The sequence below is a fragment of the Halichoerus grypus genome, chromosome 7, assembly GCF_964656455.1.
Source record: "Halichoerus grypus chromosome 7, mHalGry1.hap1.1, whole genome shotgun sequence".
NCBI classification, from domain to species: Eukaryota; Metazoa; Chordata; class Mammalia; order Carnivora; family Phocidae; genus Halichoerus; species Halichoerus grypus.
Window position 1 is genome coordinate 104,668,447 of NC_135718.1, and position 24,653 is coordinate 104,693,099.

The 24,653-nt window shown below is 48.2% G+C and overlaps 1 protein-coding gene across 5 annotated transcripts in view; it reads right to left on the minus strand.

The window, feature by feature from the left end:
- KIAA0040 (KIAA0040 ortholog) overlaps positions 1-19,184 on the minus strand; it is a 38,497-nt gene extending 19,313 nt beyond the window's left edge. Inside the window, exons 1-3 of one of the 5 annotated variants that reach the window (XR_013449838.1) lie at positions 15,703-16,121; positions 3,400-4,460; positions 1,249-2,950 (exon numbers count right to left, since the gene is read on the minus strand). The gene's annotated coding sequence lies outside the window, so the exon portion shown is untranslated. Of the gene's footprint in view, positions 1-1,248; positions 2,951-3,399; positions 4,461-15,702; positions 16,122-16,269; positions 16,415-19,120 lie in introns of those variants that run through there. The other 4 variants (XM_078077995.1, XM_036117390.2, XM_036117381.2 and 1 more) reach the window with 4 other exon arrangements.
- Positions 19,185-24,653: the final 5,469 nt, after the last annotated feature.

Here is a 24,653-nt window from a genome sequence, read left to right on the forward strand (position 1 = left end):
CATGCGATTTGGGAGTAAGGGTCCAAGAAACTGCTTAAGCTGGGGATTGTCCGGGGGGCAGGGAGGCGTGGATACTACTATACACACACACACACACACACACACACACACACACACACTCCTCTTCCCTCAACCCCCCTTCTTGCTCCTCCCCACCCACCACCTCTGCTCCATCCTTGCCTGGAGACCTCAGAGCTTTCAGGAAGACCCCCTAGAAAACACATGGGGCGTCTGGGAGTGCAGGCATGGTGGGCGAGGCCGTGGAGCTGAGCTCTCCATGGGTGGCCCGGGGGCTGGGCTGCTTTCAGCTCTGCACCAGCTTTTAAGCTTTATCTCCCATAAGCAGCCCAGAATACATTTTTTTTTTTTTTTTTAAACTCAGACCAACTCAGTATCAGGGTCTTGAAGAAGTAGGACATTGTGTGGAAACACTTTGATACAGCAAAGGGTCTGAGGGTGTGGTCCTGTCTCTGCTGGTAAGAAGATACTGGGCCGGGGGGGGGGGGGGTCCCAGGGAGGGAGTTGGCTTAGAGCAGCCAGAGAGGGAGGCAGGTGTCCTTGTAGGGTCCTCACAGGGGAGGCAGTTCTGCCCAGTTCTGGCTTTGACTTTTGTCTGGTTTTATTTGTTTATGCTCCTGTAGGTTTTCATAGGAGCTGAATTCTTGGCAGAATGACAGGCTGAGAGCCGTGAGTGGAGGGGAAGCTCATAGACTGTGGGAGGAGAAGTCAGCTCAAATTCCCACTTGTGACTTAGTGTGCATCCTTGGGAGGTAATTCAGTCACTTTGGGCCTCAGTTTCTCCATCTCTAAAATGGGGGAAAATCCAGACAAATACTCAAGAAAATGATAATATGTGTTGCCTCGATGGAAGGACACTGGGGACAGGCTGGAAGAGTGCCTTTTCTCTCATTCCTCTGGTACTGAAGGTTTGATCGCATGAACATACCTTCTGAAGGAAACAAATAGCTAGTAGTCACCACCTGCCTCACAGGGTCCTTAGGTCAAAACAGACAATGTATGTGAGCGTGCTCCTAGGCTGTTGGGAACTGTACAAATATTTACAGTCATAATCGGTATCATTCCAGGCAGATGTTGGGACATAGCAAAAAACACCACACCTCAATTCTGCCAGGTAGTCAAAGTGGCCTGAAATTCTTGGGACATTGGCTCCCATGCTGGGAGGTCTTCCCACCTCCACCCCACCCTGGATGGATGGACCCCCACCCACCCCACTCGCACCCGGGCGGCTCTTTCACCTGACTGTGCACTGGTGCTGGGCAACCGGGATCCCCTTTCTGCCCAAATGACCCCTGGTTTTCAAGGGCTGGCTGAGCATGTCCGCCCTGCTGAGCAAGTTCTGACAAGCACATTCCATCCTTCGCCAGGAGGCCCTGGGGCCCCAGCTGCTTGGTGGGAGCAGAGGGAATGGTACCTGTATCTGTGACTGCCCTCGGATTGACCCCGGGTGGGGGTGGGGAGGTTTGGATGGAATGTGTGCGAGTCTCCCTTGGGTTGTTTACGGGGTCACCATAATAAAAGCAAGGCTGCGGGCATATTGTTCAGCCTACAGAACTTACAGCAGCTGTTGCCATCAATAAAATTTGCCATTTGAATTACTTTTCCTGAAGTTGCATATGGATTTCATTTCAAGAAATGTTAGTTAAGTAACTACTATGTGATCAACTTGGTGCTGGGGGGAGCACAGAGGTGTATGGAGGTTCCTACCCTGGGAGAGGTCAGGGACCAGAGACCGTGCAAGTCCCTGCCCCCCCCCCAACCGCGGGCCCTTCCCTTCACAGTTGGGAAGGTAATAATCCCACTGACTTCATCCCCCCCGCAGCCTCGCTTGCTATGAAAGCCAAACAATAATATGCATAGCTCTTTTAAAAACTGAAAATGCTCTTCCAAGTATAATTTTCAAAAAATAATAAAGGCAGTTAAAGGCTAAAGTAAATAGCAGAAAATGCCAAAGTGCACACACCATTAGGAGGGAGAGGGATCAATGCTGGCTTGGGTCTGAAGGGGGGGGCCCTGCACCCCGGAGTCGGAGGCTGAGGTGACTCCTGTGAGGATGGGATGTCCTGGTCACAGGGAGGGTCGGATGGTTGGGTGGGGAAAGAGAAGTTGGGGTGAGCTGGCTAGAAGGGGGAGCAAGAGTGCAGGTGAGAGGCCAGCACATACAGAAACCCCCCCGGGGAAGAGCGGGGGAACGAGGTGGTACAGGCAGGGTTGGTGGGACTGCAGAGGGCTTTGAAGCTGATCATAGGTTCGCTGTAATGGGTGCCAGGGAGGCCCTGAAGTTGGGGAACAGAGAAGACACAGCAGTGTCAGGGTTTCAGAGGTCACAGGCTCTTAACCCGGTCCCTCTCATCATTGGAGGTGTGCCGTGGCCGGAGCCGGGGATGATGCGGGAGTCAGCCCCCACCCCTGGGCTCGCGGGCAGTCTGCCCTCACCAGCCAGGCTCAGTCATCACAAACATTACAATTAAAAAAAAAAAGTTTTATTAATAGCCTACTTTCCTTCTTGCAAAAATCCGATTATGAACTGAAATGAAATATCACCAAACCCATCGGAAAGAAACTACTATTTATCTCGTGATCCCTTGGGAATGCGGCGGGGTGGGGGGGGGGGAATAAAACCCTAATGCGAGTCTGAGAACTGATGCCCAAATGGGCTTGCATTTATTTATGACTGGGTAAGTCCTATCAAAGACCTTGCACTTAGAGCTCATTTTAATTTCTTAAGGGCTTCTGCAAACATCTCTTTACTCAATCTACAGTAATGTGAGGAGAGGAGGAATTTCTTGCCGTATTTCACAGATGAATGAACTAAGGAGCAGGAATTTGGTCAAAATTTGTTGAAATTGAAAAGCCGGTTAGCGACCAAGAGCAGACAGGGCTGCAAGTCTTCTGGTTTCCCGGTGGGATGTTGTCTTCACTGCACCAACTCCTACAAAGCCACGAGAGAGGAGCAAACGATGGCAACCTGTCCCTTCTGCAGTTTACTTTCTCAGACTCCCTGAGATTTGTGGTCCCTCTCTCGCTTTGGGGCCTCCACAAGCTTCTGTCCCTGGAACCCCCAGCCCTCCCCCAATCCCACTCCAGCCACTACCACCGAATCTCCTGGTTTCTATTCACTGAAGTCTCGGAGAAATATGGTGCCCCTTGGGAAGCCTTCCATGACCTCATGAAGGTGAGAGTCCCCGCCCTGCACCCCTCACTGTCCTCATACTGCTAAGCATAGCCCCTACCTGCTTTTGGCTAATTATTGATTTAATCATCTTTCTTCCTTTCTAGACAGAATCTATTTCCATCGCGGCATCTGGGACATGTTTGCTCTTGGAAAATATTTGCTGAATTAATGAATGGACATTTTTATAGGTGAGAAAACAGACTCACTGAAGTTAAACACCCAAGGTCTCATAGATGATTAAGGATGATGTGGTAATTCTTCTTCCCCCAAATATCCACGGCGTGTTCCTCTCTGCCATGCTGTTTTCTGGGTTCACACACAACACTGTGGTCAGATGGAAGAAGATACTTGGAAGAAAATCCACCAACTGGATTTTCCATAGTCTGGGTCTGGAGAACGCTTTCAACCTGAGCTCAGAGTGTGCTTACATACCAGATGCTCCTGGGCATTCCAGAGTATCGGCAGACTCTGCAGGCCTCTTTTGGTGACTGGCTATTTCTGAATCTCCAGCTGGGCTATCAGTGCCAAGAAACTGAGATTACAGCAGTGAGAGCTTGCTTCCAAAGACCGTTGGGCCAGATGGAGAGTGCACTTGACCTCACAGGGTGCCATATTGAACCTTGTGACCTATCACCGTGTTCTTGAAATGCCCTGGTTAGGTGTCTTTCTGACACACTTTGGTGTTCATGAATTGGTATCATTTCATTTGGTAATTTCTGGTTGCCAAGCCGATTGACTAGAAAGTATGCGTGTGTGTAGCACTCACTACGTACATCACTGTTATTCCTGCAAAAGGCTCTCCCTGTTTCTTCCTAGAGGGAGTGACTCCCCTTGCTAGCTCTTTCCTTCCTTCCCCGAGCCTGCGTTGTTGACACAATTGGGGCCAAGAACCACCATCTCCACTCTGCAGGACTGCAGCAGACAATTCAATTCAGTGCACGTATGTTCAGTAGCCACCCTGTGCATGAGGACCTTCTCTCCTTTCTAGGCTTTTCCAGGTAATGCTGCCTCCTAAGAAGCAGAAACCTGCTAACTTCCTGGAGAAGGAATTCCAAGCTGAACTAAAGATGTAGACCGTGAACTCCAGGAATTTATTTTTTTGTTGGGGAAATGGAGGAGCACAGAAGAAGAACCACGAAGCAGGACTAGTTAAGTGTCCAAAGGGAAAGGCAAACAAGTGGTTATGGAGGGAGCCGCAAGGAGGAAGCTGTTAATTCCATGAGAGATCCAGGCAAGGCTTGAAGGAAGGTGTGACTGGGGTTGGCATCTGCAGGGAGAGCAGGATGATTAAATGCAGTGAGGATGGGGATAAAGGCATTCCAGCTACTGGAGAAAGCACAGCTGGCTCAGAGAAAGAATCCAATCAAGGTGGCTCGGATTCGGAGCCTTCCAACCTCCCGCTGTTACCATGGCAACACGCAAACAACTCGCTCCAGCCCCGCCCTCCCTTAGCACGTCTCCCAGCCCGGGGCTCTAACCCTGCCAGTCCAGTGAGCCGCTTGGCCCAGGGCCCCAGGGCGAGGGTCCCTCCGGGTTGGGGCCTGAGGAGGAGGCCTGCGGCAGGGAAACTTTCTCTCCTGTCCCAGGCCTCCTCGCCTATTATGACTTGAAGGCCTGAGGGCAGGGCTGGGAGTGGCTGGTGATGTGCTGGGCCCAAGGCCCTTCAGATGGTGTTTTCCAAGTTTGCCCTTAAAGGCAGATTATTGTGTAAGAAAACTTGAGGAGGCTAGTGAATTTCAGCCTCCTTCTCTCCCCACTCCAGCCACACTTTATTCCTCTCTATATTCTTAAATGTGGTACTAATCCCGATTTCAAATCCGGGGTCACAAGGGTAACCAAAGCCGGTTCCAGTTGGCACAAGTTCAAAGGGATCTCTCTCTCTACACACACACACACACACACACACACACACACACACCCTCAGTAGTTAGCCCACCCATGTAGCAATACTGGTAATGTTTAGCACAAGGTCCCTGAAACCAAATGAGGTGTTTGCTCAAGAGGGGCAAATCCTACGTCAGAGGCTGCGAACGGGAAGCCGACGAGATAGATGTGCCCAGTGACCAGCGGCCAGATTGTGTTTGATCTGTGGCTTTCTAGTTCCACAGCACCTCGTCCCCATCCCCCACATCTCCTGTGGTACTCTTTAGGGACACTGGCTGGGGGGGGGGGGTGTCGAAGCTTGCCCCCTCCTCCGTTCACTAGCTGCCTGACCTCAGAAAGTTCTGTTTCCTCAACAGTAAAGTGCAGGTAAGGAGACGTGGGGCAGCACAGGACTGCTGTGGAAATCAGATGAGCTACATAATCTGTATAATGTGGCAAAACCATGCCTGGCACAAAGTAGTTGCTCAATAAATGTTAGCTTCGTCCACCAGGCCCCCGGGGCGTCCGGGCTTGTGAGCCCTGCAACGATCCGACGGTGAGGAGCTCAAGGGCGCGCAGGGACGCAGAGGCGACATGCTTAGCGTGGAAAGAGGCCTCTTGTTACTTCTGGCAGAGTCATGGAGGAATGCTCTGGCCTGTGGAACCGTAGCGAAGACGGGCCTGTGTGAAGCCCCTAGAGCTAGGGGTGAGAGAAGGATTTGGTGGCCTGGGGGCTTTCTCCAGAATCATGGTTTATAGAGAGATCACCATAGTTGAAAACTCCGTCCCCCCTCTCCTGCCTCCCTTCCCTGACGAGGAGGAGATGACCGGGTACGTCAGGTACAGAGCTGTGCCAGGCCCACGGTCCCACTCGATCTGTAAGCTATTGGAGTTTCCCTCCAGGAATCCCCCTTGCTTCGTGTTACACACAGTAGATGCTCAGCCCTGAGCCCTGCTATCTTATATGCGCTTTGTAGAGGCCTCTGCTGGGCCAGGGCACGGGTGGTATAACAGGCTGGGCTGCAGCAGGTGGGTCCAGGACCCCCCTGTGCAGAACAAGAAGGTCTTGTAAAGCGTTGTGCTTTCACACTTGGGGTGGAGCCCAAAGCAGCAGTTTATGGCTTAGGCGAGTCGATCAGAGCCTGGAAAGGCGGCAGACCAGGGAATGAAGTGGGTATCGGGGATGTTGACAGTGGCACAGTTCAGAACCTGGGTGGTGGCCCTGGTGAGCAGAGATCCCGGGACAGACTCTCATCCCAGGGAAGAGGCTGTTGCTCATAGCCACGCACGAGAGGGGCAGGATTTGCTCCCAGGTGCTTACAGCCTTCTAGGTGGAAGGTGGGATCTGTGCCTGCTTGCTGTTTGGTTTTGTTTTTTAAATTCTCCATGGCTTTGGGGCGCCTGGGTGGCTCAGTCATTAAGGGTCTGCCTTCGGCTCAGGTCATGATCCCGGGGTCCTGGGATCGAGCCCCGCATCGGGCTCCCTGCTCAGCGGGAAGCCTGCTTCTCCCTCTCCCACTCCCCCTGCTTGTGTTCCCTCTTCCACTGTGTCTCTGTCTGTCAAATAAATAAATAAAATCTTTAAAAAAAATAAATTCCCCAGGGCTTCTAGCGTCGTGTCAAGCACACACCAAGTTTTTAAGAAACGTGTATGGAAATGTAGCTGGAGTCACACTGGGGCAGCTTCTGCATTCTAGAGCGAGGCCTCCAGGCCTCCGAAGGATTTTTACAGTTCTCCTTTTGCAAACAGGAGCCGGAGGTGACTGACCGAAGGCTAGTGATGGCAGCCAGATCACGCGGATGATCCCTGGTACAGAGGAGCAAGAATTACCAGCTGGGGAGACAGAGCTTCCCATGAAGCTACTGCTCCTTGTACCTGGGGCTGAGGTGAATCACCTCAGACACAGCACAGCCATCAGCTAGGAAGCACTGAAGCAACAATACAATCTCGAGATGGATGGAGAAATTATGGTTTTACAAAGTGGTTTGCCAGTTCATTTCATTTCTTCCTTAGGACCCCATGCAACCCTAGAGCCTCCTGACCAGGGCATGCCAAGATCTCTTCATAATGCCCTTTGCACGACCTCCCGCCCCTCTCCCCCTCTCTTGCCTTCTTTTCCTTCTCCTCTGCTCTTCCCATGGACACGGAGCCTGTGCAGATGCAGAGAGAACCACAAAAGCCATTCTAGGCCTTTCCTCATGTTCCCCTGGTCCCTGGGCCATATTTGAATTGAGAAAGCCTATGAGTTGGAACGTAGGCCCAAGGTATTGGAGTCACGCAAGTGTGACAGGGGCTGGAAATTCCTCCTGCAGAAGCACACGTGTCTATTAGCCTGTGTTCAATGAGCAGCTACCGTGTGCCAGGCCCCACGCACTGGGAATGTAATCACCAAGTGGTGCTGCCAAAGGGTGATGGGGGAGAGTCAAATCTTACCAAAGGTCACAAAAGTTTACACATAAACTAATACACTTCGATTTTATCTCCTCTGGGAAGTCTGTCTCCCGGAGCTGGGCTAAGTGGTCTTCCTCTGGTCCCGGGGTCCCTGTTGTGACACCTCTCATAGCATCTCTTATGCTGTGTTATAACCACCTCTTTTTTTTTTTTTTTAAAGATTTTATTTATTTATTTGAGAGAGAGAATGAGATAGAGAGAGCATGAGAGGGGGCAGGGTCAGAGGGAGAAGCAGACTCCCTGCTGAGCAGGGAGCCTGGTGCAGGACTCGATCCCAGGACTCCAGGATCATGACCTGAGCCGAAGGCAGTTGCTTAACCAACTGAGCCACCCAGGCGCCCTATAACCACCTCTTTATCCATCTGCCGAAATAGACCGTGAGCTCCTGATTCATTATTGGCAGGAAAACTGCAGAGTTCCTTTGTAGGAGAGGCCAATGGATAATACTCTGGAGCCACAGGAAGAGCACTCAGCTCTTGGGAGAGAGCTCAGTTTTCTCATCTGTAAAATGGGCCTAAGAGTTGAGCTGTCCTGACCACTGAGTGAGAGGAAGTCGGTGATGTGCTTCCCACAATGCCCAGCGTGATACAGACCAGGCTCCAGAGACAGTGTGGTCGTTAACTAAACTATACCAAGAAGAATTTATAGTTTATCCAAATATTTTCTTTCTCAAGCATCCAAATAACTTCATCTCTAGGACAACAAGGAGCAGGATTTTCTATCTCTCATTGAAGCATAAGATCAAAGGCCACAAATAAAAGCCTAGGGATGGGAAAGTATGCTTACTTAATATGCATATTACCATCAAGAAAAGACGCTGATAAAAATGTGGGAAAAAGGAAAAACAGTTTGGCAGTTCCTCAGAATGTTGAACATAAAATAACCAGATGATCCAGCAATTCCACTCCTGGGAATGTATCCCAAACAACTGAAAACAGGTACTCAAACAAATCCTTGTACATGCTTGTTCACAACAGCCAAAAGACAGAAGCAACCCAAATGTCTCTCAACAGATGAATAAACAAACTGATGTCTACACACGATGGAATATTATTCAGCCACGAAAAAGCACAAAGCACCAACACAGGCTACAACGTGGATGAATCTGGAAAACATGTTAAGTGAAAGAAGCCAAAAACAAAAGGCCGCATACTGTAGGATTTCTTTTATATGAAATATCTAGAATCGATATATCTATAGACATAGGATGCAGGTTTGTGGTTGCCAGGGGCTGGGAAGAGGGAGTAACAGGGAGTAACTGCTTAATGGGCATGGGGGTTTATTTTGGAATGATGGAAACGTTCTGGAACTAGATAGAGGTGGTGGTTGCACAACATCACAAATGTACTAAGTGCCATTGAATTGTTCACTTTAAAATAGTTAAGTTCAGGGCATCTGGGTGCCTCAGTAGGTTAAACGTCTGACTCTTGATTTCGGTTCTAGTCATGATCTCAGGGTCTTGAAATGGAGCCCTGCGTTGGGCTCCGTGCTCAGTGTGGAGTCTGCTTAAGATTCTCTCTCTCCCTCTCCCTTTGCCCCTGCCCTCACTTGCGTGCACTCAGTCTCTCTCTCTCTCAAAAAAAAGTTAAGTCTATGTAATGTGAACTTTACCTTCCAAAAGAAAGTGGGAAGAGATAATGCAAAATTTCTTGAAAGCTAATAGATGGTAAATGGAAAAAAAATGGTATAGTTCCTATTAGTAATTAAGAAAATGGCATTGATTGTTGTCTTTAGTGTATATTTATTCATTCATTACAATACCAAATGTTGAATGACCACATATTTCAATGGTTTAAGTATTCGTTATTGAAGGAATACTATTTTTTAAACCACTGAAAACTTATTCCTGGAAAATGTCAGTCAGGGACATCAGACCTCCTTCCTCATGTGGCACATGCTCTGTGACCGTGTCCCCTTCCTTTATCCCAGAGAGGGTGGGGGAGATGCAGTGTCTCTGTCTGGAAGTGAGATATTCTTTCCGTGGCCAGCTGTGAAAATCTGTGCCACTCGTCCATTGCAAACACAGTAAAAAGCAGCTTTTCCTCAGAGGGGTCAATAATATCCTCGTGCGAATCTACCAAGGGCACAGTAGTTGGAAATCACCAAGTCTCCTGAGACCACTCGGCACATCATTGCCTTTTGTCTGAACCAGAGAAGGCGTTGGGCCAAATCTCCCCATAGGGCAGGAACTGAGTTTCTCCTTTGGAAACCAGGAGAGCTCAGAGCAGGTCATGTCTGGATGGTGTGGTGTGCAAATGGGGTCCCCTCTCCCAGAGGCAGTTTCATTACGGGATAGTGTGGGTCACCCAGGCAGTGGGCCTGGAGGTTTTAATCTAGACCACTGGCGTGCAGGGCTGGCTACTGCTACTCAGCAGTTGGTGGGCCTTGGGCGGGAGGGAAAGTTTCAGGTCGCGAGTGGAAGGTAGAGAGAGAGGGGAGCGTGTAAACCTCAGTCATTTACAAGAAACGGGCTTGACAGATGGGATAAGTCTGCAGGGCTGGCCTTAAAAGTGGTGTGTTTCCTTTCAGCTTTGCCACTTTTCTGTCCCATAACATTGAGTAAACAATTGTGATGTGCTCATAAAGCAACCTGGCGGGTGGGGCGGGGGGCTGTCAGATTGCATGCCTCAAATTCTTAGCACCACTGTTCAACAAATGGCTATTGAGAGCCTAGCATGCACACTAAAAATGTGAGGGAACCAACAAAGGTTGGCTGAACATTTGTTCTCTCCCAGTCCCAAATCATCGGGAAGGTGACTTTGCCCTCTGTTAGTGCCTGGGGGATTTTAGGTCACTGTGCATGGATGGCCTGATGGAGCCTCTAGGCTAGGGCCAGGGCTTTTCAAGCTGAAGGGCTTCTGAAAGCCCATACTTTGTCCCCCTGGTAGAGCTGCAGAAGGTGCTAGAATTAGGAAACCATGACCAGAAGCACAGAGACTCAGGACCTCACTTGGGTCGGGGAGAGAAAAGCAAGCTCCTGACTTGCATTGAAGCATTCTCTTCTCTGTTTACGGTGGCCACAGTCACATGTCATGCGGGTTAAGACACAGCATGTCCACTGTGTGTCATTCTGTGCCCATAACACTACAGCTAATGGAACTTCAGAGTTTCCACTGCTTCTTCCACTGACCTTAACCCCCAGCCTCTGCACCTACCTCTAAACCTGTGTCCTATGTTCTCAGGACAATTTGAAGACTAAAAGTATTTTAACATGCAACTATCTTTATTGCTGTTATAGTTTTTCCCTCTCTTCTGCCAATTTTCTTTTATGATTTGCTTGGAAAACTAAAGAAGTTGTTGATGGGCTTTCCTTAAGCCTATCCAGCTTTGAAATCAGGAGTGTATTTGAGGAGAATAAAAGTCAACTGAAAAACATCCTAGAGGGAAGAAATTGTAGACAGTTAAGAGCAAAGGCAAGTCTGCGATGGCTTACAAGAAACAATCTGCAATTTTGACCGAGAAATACAGCAACGATTAGGTTTTCTTTCATTTCTTAGCAACAAGCTCCATGGAGCAGCTTGCTTACAATCGTGGGAGCAAGTCTCTTGCCAGGGGCCGGGATTTGGTTTGGACACTGCCATGGCCCTTTGGGAGTTGCCCCGAGAAAGAAATGTCGTGTTTGTGTGAGGTTCCTTTTGGAACTCAGCTATGTTGGGGCCCGCTCACGTCCCCAGGTGGTGCTCTGCTCAGATGGCTCAGGCCAATGTGGGTGGAAAAGTCAGAAACCTGAGCTGTTCTGTGGCCCTGGGGATTGCCCTTCAAAGAACTGGCTGTTGATTTTCCTCTTGCTGCATGGAGAGGGAAAAAAAGTCTATCTGCCACTGTTTTCTCTCTCTTACAGTGCCTGTGATGAGTCTCCTGAGCTCCTATTATTCACCCAGAGCCTTTCTCATGCAATAGTAAAGTGTGAATCAGTATTTGATGTTTAATGCTGACCTGCCTACTGGTCTCGAAACCATCTTCATGACAAGTTTAATAAAACACTAAAGGGGTTTCGGTTAATTAAGGCACCCAGTGCTATCTCCCTTTTTGAGGGGTATTTGGGAATTTTTATTTTTTTAAGATTTTATTTGAGAGACAGAGAGGGAAGAGGGGCAGAGGAGGAGGGAGAGGAAGAGAATCTCAAGCAGACTCCATGCTGAGCACAGAGGCTGACACTGGGCTCGGTCTCACGACCCTGAGATCGTGAACTGAGCCAAAACCAAGAGTTGGACGCTTAACCGACTGAACCACCCAGGTGCCCCGGTATTTGGAAATTTTTGAGAAATTTAAGGACAGAAGTTGAGGAAACAGAAGGGATGGGTGTGGTATGGAGATTGCCTTAAAGAGGAGACCTGCCCTCTACTCTGGAAGATCTGCTCCTGGTTTTCCCTGGAAGCCAGTCGGGGAAGGCTCAGCCTTCAAGTGCGGCCTTTTCATTTTACATTGCTGCCAGTGTCTGAGTGCCTGTGTGTGTCCTCGTGCACGACGTACAGAAGGTCCAGATGATAGAAACCCTAGAGAGTGTCTGCTATTCCTGAGTGGAGAGAGACAGAGCTTGGGTTCTGGTCCCCCCACCCCCCCTTCATCAGCTGCTGAGCCGGGAACACACTTCACCTCTCTGAACATGAGTTCGTTCATCTGTGAAGTGAGGGGTGGGGCTGGCTCATTTCTAAGTGTTTTTCCACTTGAAGTCTTTGAGCCTGTGGTTATTTCCTTTTGCTCATCAACAGCCAGCCCTTCTCAGAAGTCTGTTTAGTCGAAAGCTCGGATGTTGGCATCAAATTTGAGCTTCACAGGGGTTGGACCATGTCAGGCTTCCTTGGTTGGGACAAAAGAAGACCACAGATCCACTCAAGCCATCACCTGATGCTCAGATTCAGGGCCAGTGCTGGTTTAACCAGCACCTTGGTGACCATCAGGAAAAAAGCATCCCCTCTGAGTGGACTCAGTGCAACTGGGGTTGGGTCCACGGCCTGACAAATGGAATCCTGGCTGCTTTCAGCCATGAGCTCCCAGGAGTCCTCGTGCTGTGCAAGAATTGCATAAACATTAGTAAAGCACTCACTTCTTTGGGCTCTGGCTACTGGAGGTAAGGAGTAAAAGAAGTGGCCGGAATAGATGCATGCCATTGGTATGACGGAAGGAGACTTTTATAATACAGTTAAAAAGCTGCAAGTCTGGGCCTACAATACTCCCCAGATCCTACACGTACACAATCTGTCTAGTTGGTAGCTTCAAGAGGAAAGATTAGTAATAATAATAAAACAACTTACATTTTTATAGAAACTTGCAGTAAATGTATCTTTCTTTTTCAATTTGGTTCTGATTCTAACTATTGCCCTGGAGAGTAACAATTATCCCCATTTTTTTTTTTTAAAGATTTTTATTTTTTTCTTTGAGAGAGAGAGATCGAGAGAGAGCATGAGCATGGGGAGGGGCAGAGGGAGAAGCAGGCTCCCACTGAGCAGGGAGGCCAATGCAGGGCTCGATCCCAGGACTCCTGGGATCATGACCTGAGCCAAAGACAGACGCTTAGCCAACTGAGCCATGCAGATGCCCCCAGTTATCCCCATTTTACATGTAAGGGAGATGAAGCTGAGAGATTCAAAGACTTGTCCAAGGAAAGCTAATAAGTGGTCAAGGCCAGAATTGAACCCATGTGTGTCTAGTTCCAAGTTCAAGGTTTTTTCCTTCCATACTGGGTCACATAATTTCCTGATCTGAGCCATGGCAGCCAGACCTAAAGTACTATTCTATCAGGGTTTAGAATTCATCTGAGAAAGTCATCCTTCTTCTTCTAATGATGGTAGGACTCTCCCATACAGATACAATTACTAGACTTGGGGTATGAGTTCTGGAGAGGTCTTGGCAGATCTTAGAGTTGAACTAAAGTATGCATTTCTTATATGGTGAAGTGATTTCTAGGGATTCACTTGTTTGGTTAAATGCATCTGTACTGCCTGTGTGCCATTAACACAAGATACTCTCCGACATTTTAGGTATCTCGCAAGGCATCCTGGGAAGGCCTTGGAAGTCTAGAGAGAGTCACCTGGGAGTCACCATATGGAATGAAAATAATATCTCTAGGCCAATCACTATTGGCCAAATCCAAGACTCTTCAGTGTTAACAAGGTCTCATTGATAGTGTTATTAACAGGCTCCCTTAGCCACCTTCAACATTGCTTTTATGCACAACATTTGGGATAGTTAAGTTACCCCCATTACTTGCAGTTCTTCCAACGTGCCCTTGACTTTGCATATACCCTTTCCTCTGCCTGAAATACCCTCTCCCTAATCATTTCCTAATCATTTCCAACACCTTGCTCATCCATCATTCCTGCAGTGTTGACTTCCAGATAATTCCTAGGGGAGTTTATCACTCTCTCCTTTGGATCATTTCAATGTCCCATAGCTACTGCAACTATAATGTGTATTATTCTTTTTTTAAAAAAGATTTATTTCTTTATTTGAGAGAGAGAGAGAGAATGGGAGGAGGGTCAGAGGGAGAGAGAGAATCCTGAAGCAGACTCCCTGCTGAGCATGGAGCCCGATGTGGGGCTCCATCCCAGGACCCTGAGATCATGACATGAGCCAAAATCAAGGGCCAGCCACTTAACTGACTGAGCCACCCAGGCGCCCCAACTATAACGTGTATTATTCTGAACTATAGTTTGTTTCTGTATCTTGCGTCATTTATCAGATTGTGGGTCCTCAAAAGCAGAAACGATCTCATTATCTTTGGATTCCAAGGACCTGGCATGCTGCCTGGCACACAGTAGGTATAGTAAGTATTGTATGAATGGATGAAGTCAGTAACTTAGCTTTTTGAGTGTTTATTATTCTCTTGAGTTTAGTATTCATAGAAAAGGGCAGAAGTCATTCTCTCTTTATTCTACCGGCTAAATATTGACAAAATATGGAGGCTGGAGAAGCATTTGTTTTGTCCTGTATTTCTTTCCTAGATTGTATCTTGGGTGGGACTGGGGAGCCAGAATTTCAGAGGAAATGAAGGACTCAATCAGATTTCCCTGCACAGCTGCCTTGCTAGCCCAGCACTGGGCAAAGGGGAGGCACATCAGAGTAGGAGATTGATGGTAAGACCCTTGCTAAATTCTTTGGAACTTGACAAATGACACATCAGTGGTACTTTTCAGACCTGTTCCTTATAACTCAAGGCTCTCCCATTATTCATCCGGACTTCAAAATGAGGGTTCCTTAAAATTAGCTTCAGATTCTTACAAACTTTAGCTGAGTGAATGAAATGCAACCGCTTTGAAGGAAGGTGCTTCTGAGGAAGGAGTGATCTTCTCAAGCGCACCATCCCTCCCCGTCCTCACTGAACAGAATCCACGGAGCAGTCGGGCAAGGTAGCCGGCATGCCGGCTGCCGGCCGTCTCTGTGAAATTAGGGCAGTGCTCCTGTGGGTTGGTTTCCCTTTCGGTTAGGCAGGACATGTGTTCCTACCAGCTAACGTATATAGTTTATTTAATTATTACACAATGTATGCTGGGAAGCTCTTAAACATACTAGGGAAACGGGTCTTTTTGTGTCCTCTACCTTCACGGGTGAGCTGGGGGGCTGGGAGTGGGACCATTTAGAGACTCAAAGAAATTAGGAAGCAATCTGTGTCACAGTAAATCCCTGGGAGGCTCAGAGGCTAGTAGACAGGTTCCCATTCCTGGCTCCAGGCCATATTTTCTTTTCGGCTGGTTTCTTAGCCCTGTTGAAAATTTGGCTTCACTTAAAACAACTGAGAAACATCAGCCACTGAGGTGCTTTGTAGTGGGTCTCAGGCCTTGACTTTTTCAGTAACAAGTAGAATCTCGAAGCTCCTACCGGCAGCAGCATTGTCAAGTGGACTAAGAGAACTCCACCCCAATCCCCCAACCCCAACCCATGTAGACTCAGCCCAGAAGCAGATGTCAGCCTGCTGAGAATCCTCGAAAAGAAGGGAAACAAACTAGAACCAGAGTCGTGAAGGACCAACGATCCTTAAATCTCACTTATCTCTGGGGCTGGTCAATCCTTATAAAGAACGAAAGTGAGCTGGAAGTTCCCTTCCCAACAGAAGGCAACTTAAACCACACACACACACACACACACACACACACACCTTAAAATGTATTAAAACACACACACGCAGCTTAAAATATATTAACACACACACACAGCTTAAGATATGTTAACACAAACACACAGTCTTGAGACTCACCTTTCAGTCCACCGGAGGGCTTCCTGCAGGCGCGGTGGCTCAGGGGTCTCCCGCGCGCGCGGCCCGTCTGACAGCGGCGCGTCCCGGGTGAGGTCAAGGTCCCGGTGCGGAAGCCCGTCCCCCCCGCCCCTCCCCCTCGTGGAGCCAGGTGCCGAGTCGGGGGCTCAGCAGGGGCCGGGCGCCGCGCGTACCTGCCGCTCTCCTGGAGGAAGGCACCGTCTGCGTTCTCTGCCCTCCCTCGGGCCGACGCCTCGCATTTTTGAGGTTTCACTCCAACTCCGTCCTGCTCCTGATGTCAGAGACACAACTTCCTGAATCAGACTCGCCCTCTCTCCCGCCGCCTGGGCTCGGCCCCAGCTCCCCTCCCGGGCCCACAGACCGCCGGTGCCCTTGGACTCGGCGCACTCGCCCCGAAGCGCCCTCCTCCGGGTCTCCCGCCACCCCCCCGCCCCCGCCCCCGCCCCGCCACGCCGGGCTAGTGCCCCACCAGTGCCGGAACACGCCTCCTGCGGGACCCGCGCTCTCCCCGCCCGCCACGCCCGTCGCCAGTCCATTTCACGGACGCACCAAGTTCCTGGGACCTGAGACAATTCCGGGGAAACTCGGCTTAGGTGAAGACAGCCCAGCGTTGCCTAAGAGAGCAGCCTTTTGGCAGGAGAGTGGAAGGCATCTGGGAGGGGGACCATGGGACAGATTGGGTGAAGGCTCCCAAGCCTTATCTGGACGAACAAAACAACCAGCTGCCTTATTCACCCGCTGGATGCCTGGGGGGGGGGGGGTGCACACAGTCTTGGTGCTGCTCCCTGAAGGCTGTAAGGAAAACCCTGCACCATCCTGAGCTGTCAGAGCAGAGATGGAGGGGGAAACTGCCTGCACAAAGTTCTCAGAGGTTCTTCCCTGTTATCCTCAGTTGCCCCCCATTCACTTTTTATTCTGATTTCTGTGGGTCCAGTTTGGAGCACCTGGAACTCTAGAAAATGAAAGGGCCTGCGCCAGGGTTGGGTGCAGGACTCCAGACAGGAAGCTTCTGATGACCCTTGGCAGGGAGATTGTTCAGTGTCTCCAAGGTTACTGGGGGGCAGGCTAGGGGGGAGGATGATGCCAGGATCTTGCCCTGGAGGGGCCTCTTCAGAGCCATCTGGGCAAGTCCTTCCATGACATAGACCTGGGGTGCTGCCTGCTTGACTATATTTGCCAGGTGCTCAGGGACCAGGTGCCAGGTGCTGAGCAGGGTCTTGCCCTCCTCTGCAGGTGGGAATTAAAATGACTCTTGCAGTCAACTATTTTTTTTTTTTTTTAGAGATTTTATTTATTTATTTGACAGAGAGAGACACAACAAGAGAGGGAACACAAGCAGGGGGAATGGAAGAGGGAGAAGCAGTCTTCCCGCTGAGCAGGGAGCCTGATGTGGGGCTGGATCCCAGGCTTAACGCTTAATGACTGAGCCACCCAGGCGCCCCGCAGTCAACTATTTCGACTGAGGAAGAAGAGACCCCTTTCTGTTAGTGCTGGAGAAGCCAAATGGCTCTGAGTTGCAAGGCCAAAGAGAAAACCCAGCCCTTCGGTCAGAAACACCAAAAATGATTAAGGAAAGAAAAAAAAAATGTTTTCTTCCAACGGAAGGAGATTAGATGAGACTCTTTTCCCAGAAATTCAGGTGGAGTGAACTCAGTCTAGATCTGGACAAGAAGGGGGAAAGTGGGTTCTAGAAGCAAGTGGGCTAACAAGTAGTCCTAGCAGAAATGGGAAGATTGGGGTTGTAAGGCTGCTTGGAAGTGTCCAGACTGAGAACCTTCCCTCAGTCGATGGGTTTACCATGCTGCCCAAAAGCTCCATCTGTGATCACACTCTGAGCCTGCAACTGTCTACCTACGTAGAGTTGGTTTCTCTAAGACCCCTGGAACTTAAAAGCCAGGGTGCAGAGCCTGAGGGCACTGAGGAAGCCAGGCGGGGGTGGTGGGGTGGCTGGCAGTGAGGCCTTGAATGCTGGTCAAAAGATTGGGGAATGGATATTTCCTTCCATCTTAAGAAAGGACACGAGATACTGTGTCAGGTGCTTTACACATATCATTGAATCTTTCACAACACATTTATGAGATGTAGTATTCTCCTCCTTTTATGAGGAAACAGGTTCAGAGAAGTGAAGCAACTTCCTCAGTGTCATAGAACTAATAGATGGTGAAGCTCAGATTTGAGTTCCAGTGTTTCTGAAACCCCACTCTGTCCTTTTACTACTATGCCATCAAGTAGAGGGGGAAATCGCCTTCTGGGAAGGAATTCCATGCTTGAACAAGGGTAATGTTCAGCCCTGCAATGAGTCCTTTTGAGGGAAGGCTGCAGAAAATACTTTTCTGGAAATCTAGAGCAACATTACAGATTGGCTATGGCCTAAGTGGCAGTTATTTAGGGTTGCCTTTGAAAGGAAACAGGAAGAAACCAAACCAGAGAGGAGACAATTGGCTTGAGCTGAGGGCTTCATGGACATGGTTTTAAATGGTAGGAAGAAAATCAGAATCCTATCCATAAGGTGGTATCTCTGTGACGTCTCAGTTAAGCAAGGAAAGCCAACAGCTTCTGGGGCAGAGAAATCAGTGACTCATGGGTGAGCAAGATGGCGGATTGGCTCATACTCGGTTGCTACGGCTGCAAGGTCTGCTGAGGGGCTAACACTACTAAGAAGATGCAATTATGGTGAAGAAAAGGAGTGGGCAGCTGGCCACATATTCTCACACTGGGTAGATGATGTATCCCTTACTAAAAGGCAGGTTAGAGCACCCACCTACTATTTTATTCTCTTGGCAGTTAAATCCTTACTTCGATGAACTCATAAATGGCCTTGGGCAACCGCAGTGCTGTTACATTTTGCTTAATCCTCATTATTTCTCATGTTTTCAGTAGAGATATTTGAAGGTGGTCAAGGGGTTAGTGGGCTCTAAATGGAGTGAATCAGAGCATTAACATCTAATTAAAAAAAAAAAGAGAGAAGCCAAAATAAGCAGATATGTGAACTGAGACTAGAAATTTGAGTGATCATCCCCCACTAATTTTAGCACCTGGTTTCACATCAGTATGTTGGGGACAAAAGGCTTCCCTTTCAGTGTTGTGAAAATCAATAGGGTATTTAGTATCCAACCATAGCCTGCTAGGAAGATGAGGACTGACTACACTTGCTTTTCTTTCTTGGCAATGCCCTGTTTTAGCCAGATTAGCTTGCACTACTGGGCAACATCAGTCCACCTTGTGCTGCATCAATCCACATTCTCCCACCAGTTTGCAAATGCCCTGAGTCTAGAAGCCACATCGAAGATAATGTGTGTGCGCCCAGGACAGTGCTGCTCCCAAATGGGCATATTCTTCAGGTATGGAAAATATTACATTGAGAATCTTACTCTCCCCTAAAACTGTGGTATATTCTTACCTGTGACACTTGGGTGAGGGTCTAGAAGTGTAAACAGGGCTCCAGAAAGTCACCAAACGGCAGCCCGGACGCTCTGAGGAACCGACTGGAAGTCAGAAGGGCTTCTGACAAGGTGCAGGCTGTTAAGAGGGAATGATCCGCCTATAAATGGTGTGGATAAGATGAGCACAGACTTGTTCACCAGATCCTGAAATATAGCGGCACCTTGGAACCACGAGAGGGGCAAGTTCAAGACAAGTCAGCGGAAATACTACACCACATAGCAGGTAAAGAATGTATGGAATGGATTATCTCCCAGAGGTGGCACAAGCTGGCAACCTAAAATGGATTCCAGAAGGGTTTGGACCGACGTGGGAATGGCAGAGCCATAAAGGAGAGCTTCCCGAAGCTAAGATCTACTCCATGTGGTGGGGAGGTCGGGGTGGCCCAGCAGGCCCTTCACTGTGCATATATGGGGTCGTTGTGGACAACAGCCCTTTGTGGAAGGGCTCTCGGCCTCGCTAGAGCTGGGCTTTGAGCCAGTTGGCAGTGTGCCAGTGTTACCTGTCCAGTCTCCAGTCTCAGGGGCCTTTGCCTCGCGAAGGCAGCAAAACCCTGTGCTTTTTACCTTAGCCAAGTATTTTCTGCAGATACCGTCTTTTATTTTTAGTCTCGTGCGTGTTTCAGTTTTAGCAGGTTATCCAAAACCCAGCAAGTTCTCCAGCTTAATTATAGCCATTCTAAGAAAGCATTTCCTCTGCTCCCCACCAGCTTCCCTCACAGCCCTTTTAAAAGGCATTGCTTTTTCATTTTGGCTTTGGACTTCGGAGAGCCCTTTTTCATACCAGTTATTATATTTACCTCTTGTGATTAGATTTCTGTTCAGATCTTCCCTTCTAAACTGCCGAATTCTGACAGAAATTACTCTGATTATGAAAGCTCCTCCAAAAAGAGCAGTGACGATATACTTTTCTTGGGAACTCTTTTTAATGCAACATCCAAAATGCCTTCAATGCTGTATCCGGGATGCCAGGAAAAATACTACTTTTATGGCGGTAGCTCCAAATCTTGGCACTGGGGAAAGTTTCGGAAATTCTTGGATGTCTCCTTTGATAATCCACGTGTCTCCCCATGCATCCATGTCCCCCACTGCATGCGCTTTGCGCTTTCTGTAGGGTTCCTGTAGATTCCAGAGCCAGAGCACCTGCCCTACGGCTTCCAAAACTAGGGCTGATGGGGTGGGGGGCAAGTGCTTGCTTAGAAAACCCTTTGTTTATGCCTCTGGGGTGTGAAGGAGCTCAGTTTTCCTTTTCTGCTTCTGGTGCATAGGCCCCAGAGTTGTGTCTTGGAAGCTATGTTTACGGCCCTGTGGCTGCCTGTTCGGCACTCTTTGTTGTGATTCAGCGTTGGCTTTGTTCAAATGGAAGCAGCAGGCCTCTGGATTCCAGTTTTCTGGCAGGGGTCTCAGGGCCAGAGGAGAGCCCCACAGAGTTCTCATTTTGCCTCTCTTTGTGGTTCCCCCTTGTCTTCTGCTCTTCTCTTGGGGACGGGTTTATGTATCGATTTATTGAGTGAGCCCACTGTGTGGGTTTCATGTAGCATTTACACAGACGAGATAAAACATTTCTTGCCACTTTGTCGGTGAGACGTCTGGGAAACCCCAGCCTGCCCTGCCCAGCACATTCATTCTGGCAGAAGTTTTTGTGAAGCCTGAAATTGTTCATTCCTCTTGCCTCTAGGGCCCATAAAGTAACTGTGCCTTTGAAGTTTGCTTCCTTAACTAGTTCAGTGACTCAGAACCTCAACGTTGCCACCAATAAACTTCCTCTCCCTAGGCTGGCTCTTTCGTAATAGGTAAACGGAAGGGCTGACAAAAACACAAAATAATGGGATAGCCTTCATTTACTAAGTTGCAGAAATACACTCACCCTCTCTATTTTTACTACCATTGACTTATTGTTTTCTATGTGCTAAGCAGTCTAGGCCCATTGCCTTTACATTTCTCATAACACTATGAGATACTATAATAGTCTAATAGAAGAGGAGACTGGAATTTGGAAAATTAAAACAAAATTTTTCCAAAGATCAGGTAAATGGTAAGTAGAGATTCCAAGAAATAGAGATGCATTTATTCAGCACATGTATGTTCCCAGTACAATGAAAAACATGAGATATACAAAAACGGATCAGGCTCTAGTGTGGTGGAGCTTACTCTTGAGTCAGACTTCAACCCAGAACTTTCTGGATTCAGAACTCCACTGCTACCCACTTTAATCAACTGGACAGTTTGGGGAAGCAGGCTCTCTGTGTCTGTGGGACCAAATGAACTGATTCTGGGATGGTAACAATAGTAATAATACTTGGAGCTTATACGTAGGTTTCAGTTTACAGAGACATTATTTCACATGTATTGTTTAATTTAACCTGACCTTTATTAGGAGGGCAGGGTGGATGAGAAGCTGGGGCATGAAAAGGCTAGTTGCCCACCCTCGTTGCATAATTGGACAAGAACCGAGGTGTTCTGGCTCCTAGGCCAGTGGTGTCTATGCTGTTGTATGCAGGATGAATGATGCATTCCAGGAACCTTTCTTGGTGGAGTGTTAGACCTACTGGTCATCTGAAAGTATCTAGAAGCAAGGCCTGAACTGATAAACTCAAGCAGAATCTGCATATCTGCCTTGGAAAATTCCTGCTCTTGGAAAAGCATAGGCTACAAAGTGCTTCTCAAAATTTCCACCAAAGTAGCCCTAAAGGGTAGGAAATTGTTGCTTTAGGAAGACATTATTTGATATCTTGTGGCTTTATATACACTTGACACACTTTTCCTATACCTCCAGGGATGTGCCCCCCACCCCCACCCCAGTTTGAGAAGCATAGGAAGAGATGACATAAGACAATTATTAGCTGTTTTCTAACCAACTGAGCTAATAAATGCAACTTAGTGGAATTTCAGCCATCCAGCCAGCCATAGCCAACTGTTTAGGGAGAATCTGCAGTAATGTCAGGGTTGTGCTAGGTAGGCACTGTGATATGGCCCTTAAGGGATTTACATTCTACTGGGAAACTGACCTATGCAATGATTAGCAGATATCAGAAAACTGCTTATAACAAAGTGCTATGTTTTAAAATTTGGATTTAAGGGAAGTAAGGGCTGGAGCATTCATGGAAACCTTCCTGATAAAGCTGGGTTGGGCAGAATTTAAGAGATGCAGAAGAATCTAAAGATGGGGAAAGAGAGTGAAAGGTTGCTAGGTTGAACCCAACATAGAAAAAGGTGTAGAAAAGGAATAAATGGTAGGACTGTTCTGTAAATTACATTAATTATTTGATAAACCTTTCTCAATCTCTCTCTCTCTCTAATGCAGAAAACTAGGGAAAGACTCAAAAGTATGAAGGAGAAAAACAAAATATCATCTATAAACCTGGTTACCAATGATAACCATTGTTACATTTTGATATGAGCTGTTCTAGTCTTTAAGCAGGAGATTAGAATTTGTATGGTGGTAGTTGGGGGTCACTGCAGATTTGAACAATGGACAGACCACTCTCAAAAAAAGTCAGGTTGGTGGTGTTTTGTAGGATTTAATGCAGTGTAGAGAGACTGAGGGACTAGAGTCAGAAACTCCAGCCTGGTAGGAGGCCACTATATACTCTAGCTCCTGCCTTTAAAAGGAACAAATGAACAAACAAACTAACTAACTGACTGACTAACTAGCTAACTAACTAACTAGTTGCCTTGATCAGTGCAGAGGTCTCTCTGTCCCTGGAACAATTCAAGCAGAGGCTGGGTGACCACCTGTCAGGGATGCTGTGGAAGGGATTGCTATCCCTGGAGATTTAGTCCATACAGTCTCTTTCAACCCCAAGTTCTAGGGCTTACATTGTTAGCTGTGGACATCCACGTTCAAATAGAGAATGATACTCTTTCTTATGATTGGACCACAATTGGTTTGCTCAGTAATGTTATTGGGTAACAAGATAAATGTTACTGGGAGGTAGAAACCAACTATCTTCGCAGTGCTGGAGTTGGTTCTTGTCTATTTTAGCCTTGCTCTATGTCTTGCCATATTGTTTGAGAGCTACGCTTAGATGAGGACCCTTTGAAGAGATATTCTTACCCCTACCCATCTCTACCTTGCCTGAGTCCCAGCTTAGCCACCATCTTCTCTGAAAACATCTTGACTCTTCCAAGACTGAGGAAAAAGCCAGGCCTTTGTATTCCCAAGGGACTCTGTGCTGACCCACCATAGAGCCTGCCCACAGTAAGGAAATTACCTGTTTATTTCTCCCCCATGCTGGGCTGCAAGCTCTGCATGAGCAGGGGTGGTACAGCTCTCAGGAAATCCTTTGCCAGTGAAGGAAGCCCCTTGGCTGTAAGGACAAATCTGGGAGGTTGTGGAGTCATTCTCCAAGCATTCCTCAGAATTCACCTCCTTGTAAGCAGCTGAAGAAGCACTGGGTTCTTTCTTTCCTCAGGACTGCTTTGGGGTCTGCAATTCTATCTCCTCACAATGGGCTGAAAATATAGCTGGGACGATGCACGAAAAGGGACACGAAAAGGGAAAAGAACATAATTAAAGATGACATGGGGTCAAGGTATGGCATGGCTAAAGGGATTAGCATGGGCAAAGAGACTTTCTTCTGAAATCAGATCAGGTATACACTTTTCTTAAAGCTGCTGTGACATTTATCGTAAGGAAGGGACCTTTCCACCCCTCCTCTGTGGTGGCCTTGGAACACTTCCTTCTCACAACACCTGGTTCTGTTCCAGGGAAACAGAAAAGAAGAACCATAGCTTCCATCCTTCCTCACCTCCAGTGTTAGGCTTGTCCTTTGTCAAGTTCCTGATGCTGTCAGCTGTCAGTGAGGGCTGGGCAGGAGAAAACGCTGCAGGCTCATCGAGAATTCTGGACACAGTGTTTAAACCCGGAACACGCTGGAGCTGAGTTCCTGTGAGAGTCCCACAGGTTCTGAGAGCCTGAGTTAAGACGAGAAAGGTCTGTGCTTACGAGTGAGCTTCTACTCCTCTGATGGAGTCACTAGGCAACAGTTTTCTGTGGCTCTAAAAACCATGTGGGTAGAAGATTATTTATTTCTATATATGGCCAGAAAAGAGCCCAATCATGGGCCGGCTTCCTGGTTGACCCTATCCAGTTTTTCCAGACCTGCAGACTCCAGAGACTTCCAGGCTGGACATTGGTTTCTGTGGCCTGTGTGTAATTGGGCTCAGCATTGAAAAATCTGGTTCCCAGAGCGACTGCTGTCCTCGTTCCCAGTTGTCCTCGTCCCCCACCCCTCTCCCCTTGCCTCTCCTCCCTCAGAATGCTGCCGCTAAAATGCAAATAATGAAGCTCTCACAGCTGCAGCCCTGCTAAAAATAGAAAGTTTGTTTATTTTTATGTTCGTGAAGCCCTTTTCCGGCTGTTGCTGTTGTTATGAGCATAACTCCCAGGCAGGAATGGGAAGGACTCTGTGTGCTGGTCACCAGCCAAATGAATTCTGTCCTGGGCTGGGGGCTCAGATCTCGAAACCTATTTGGGGGCCAGAGGATCTG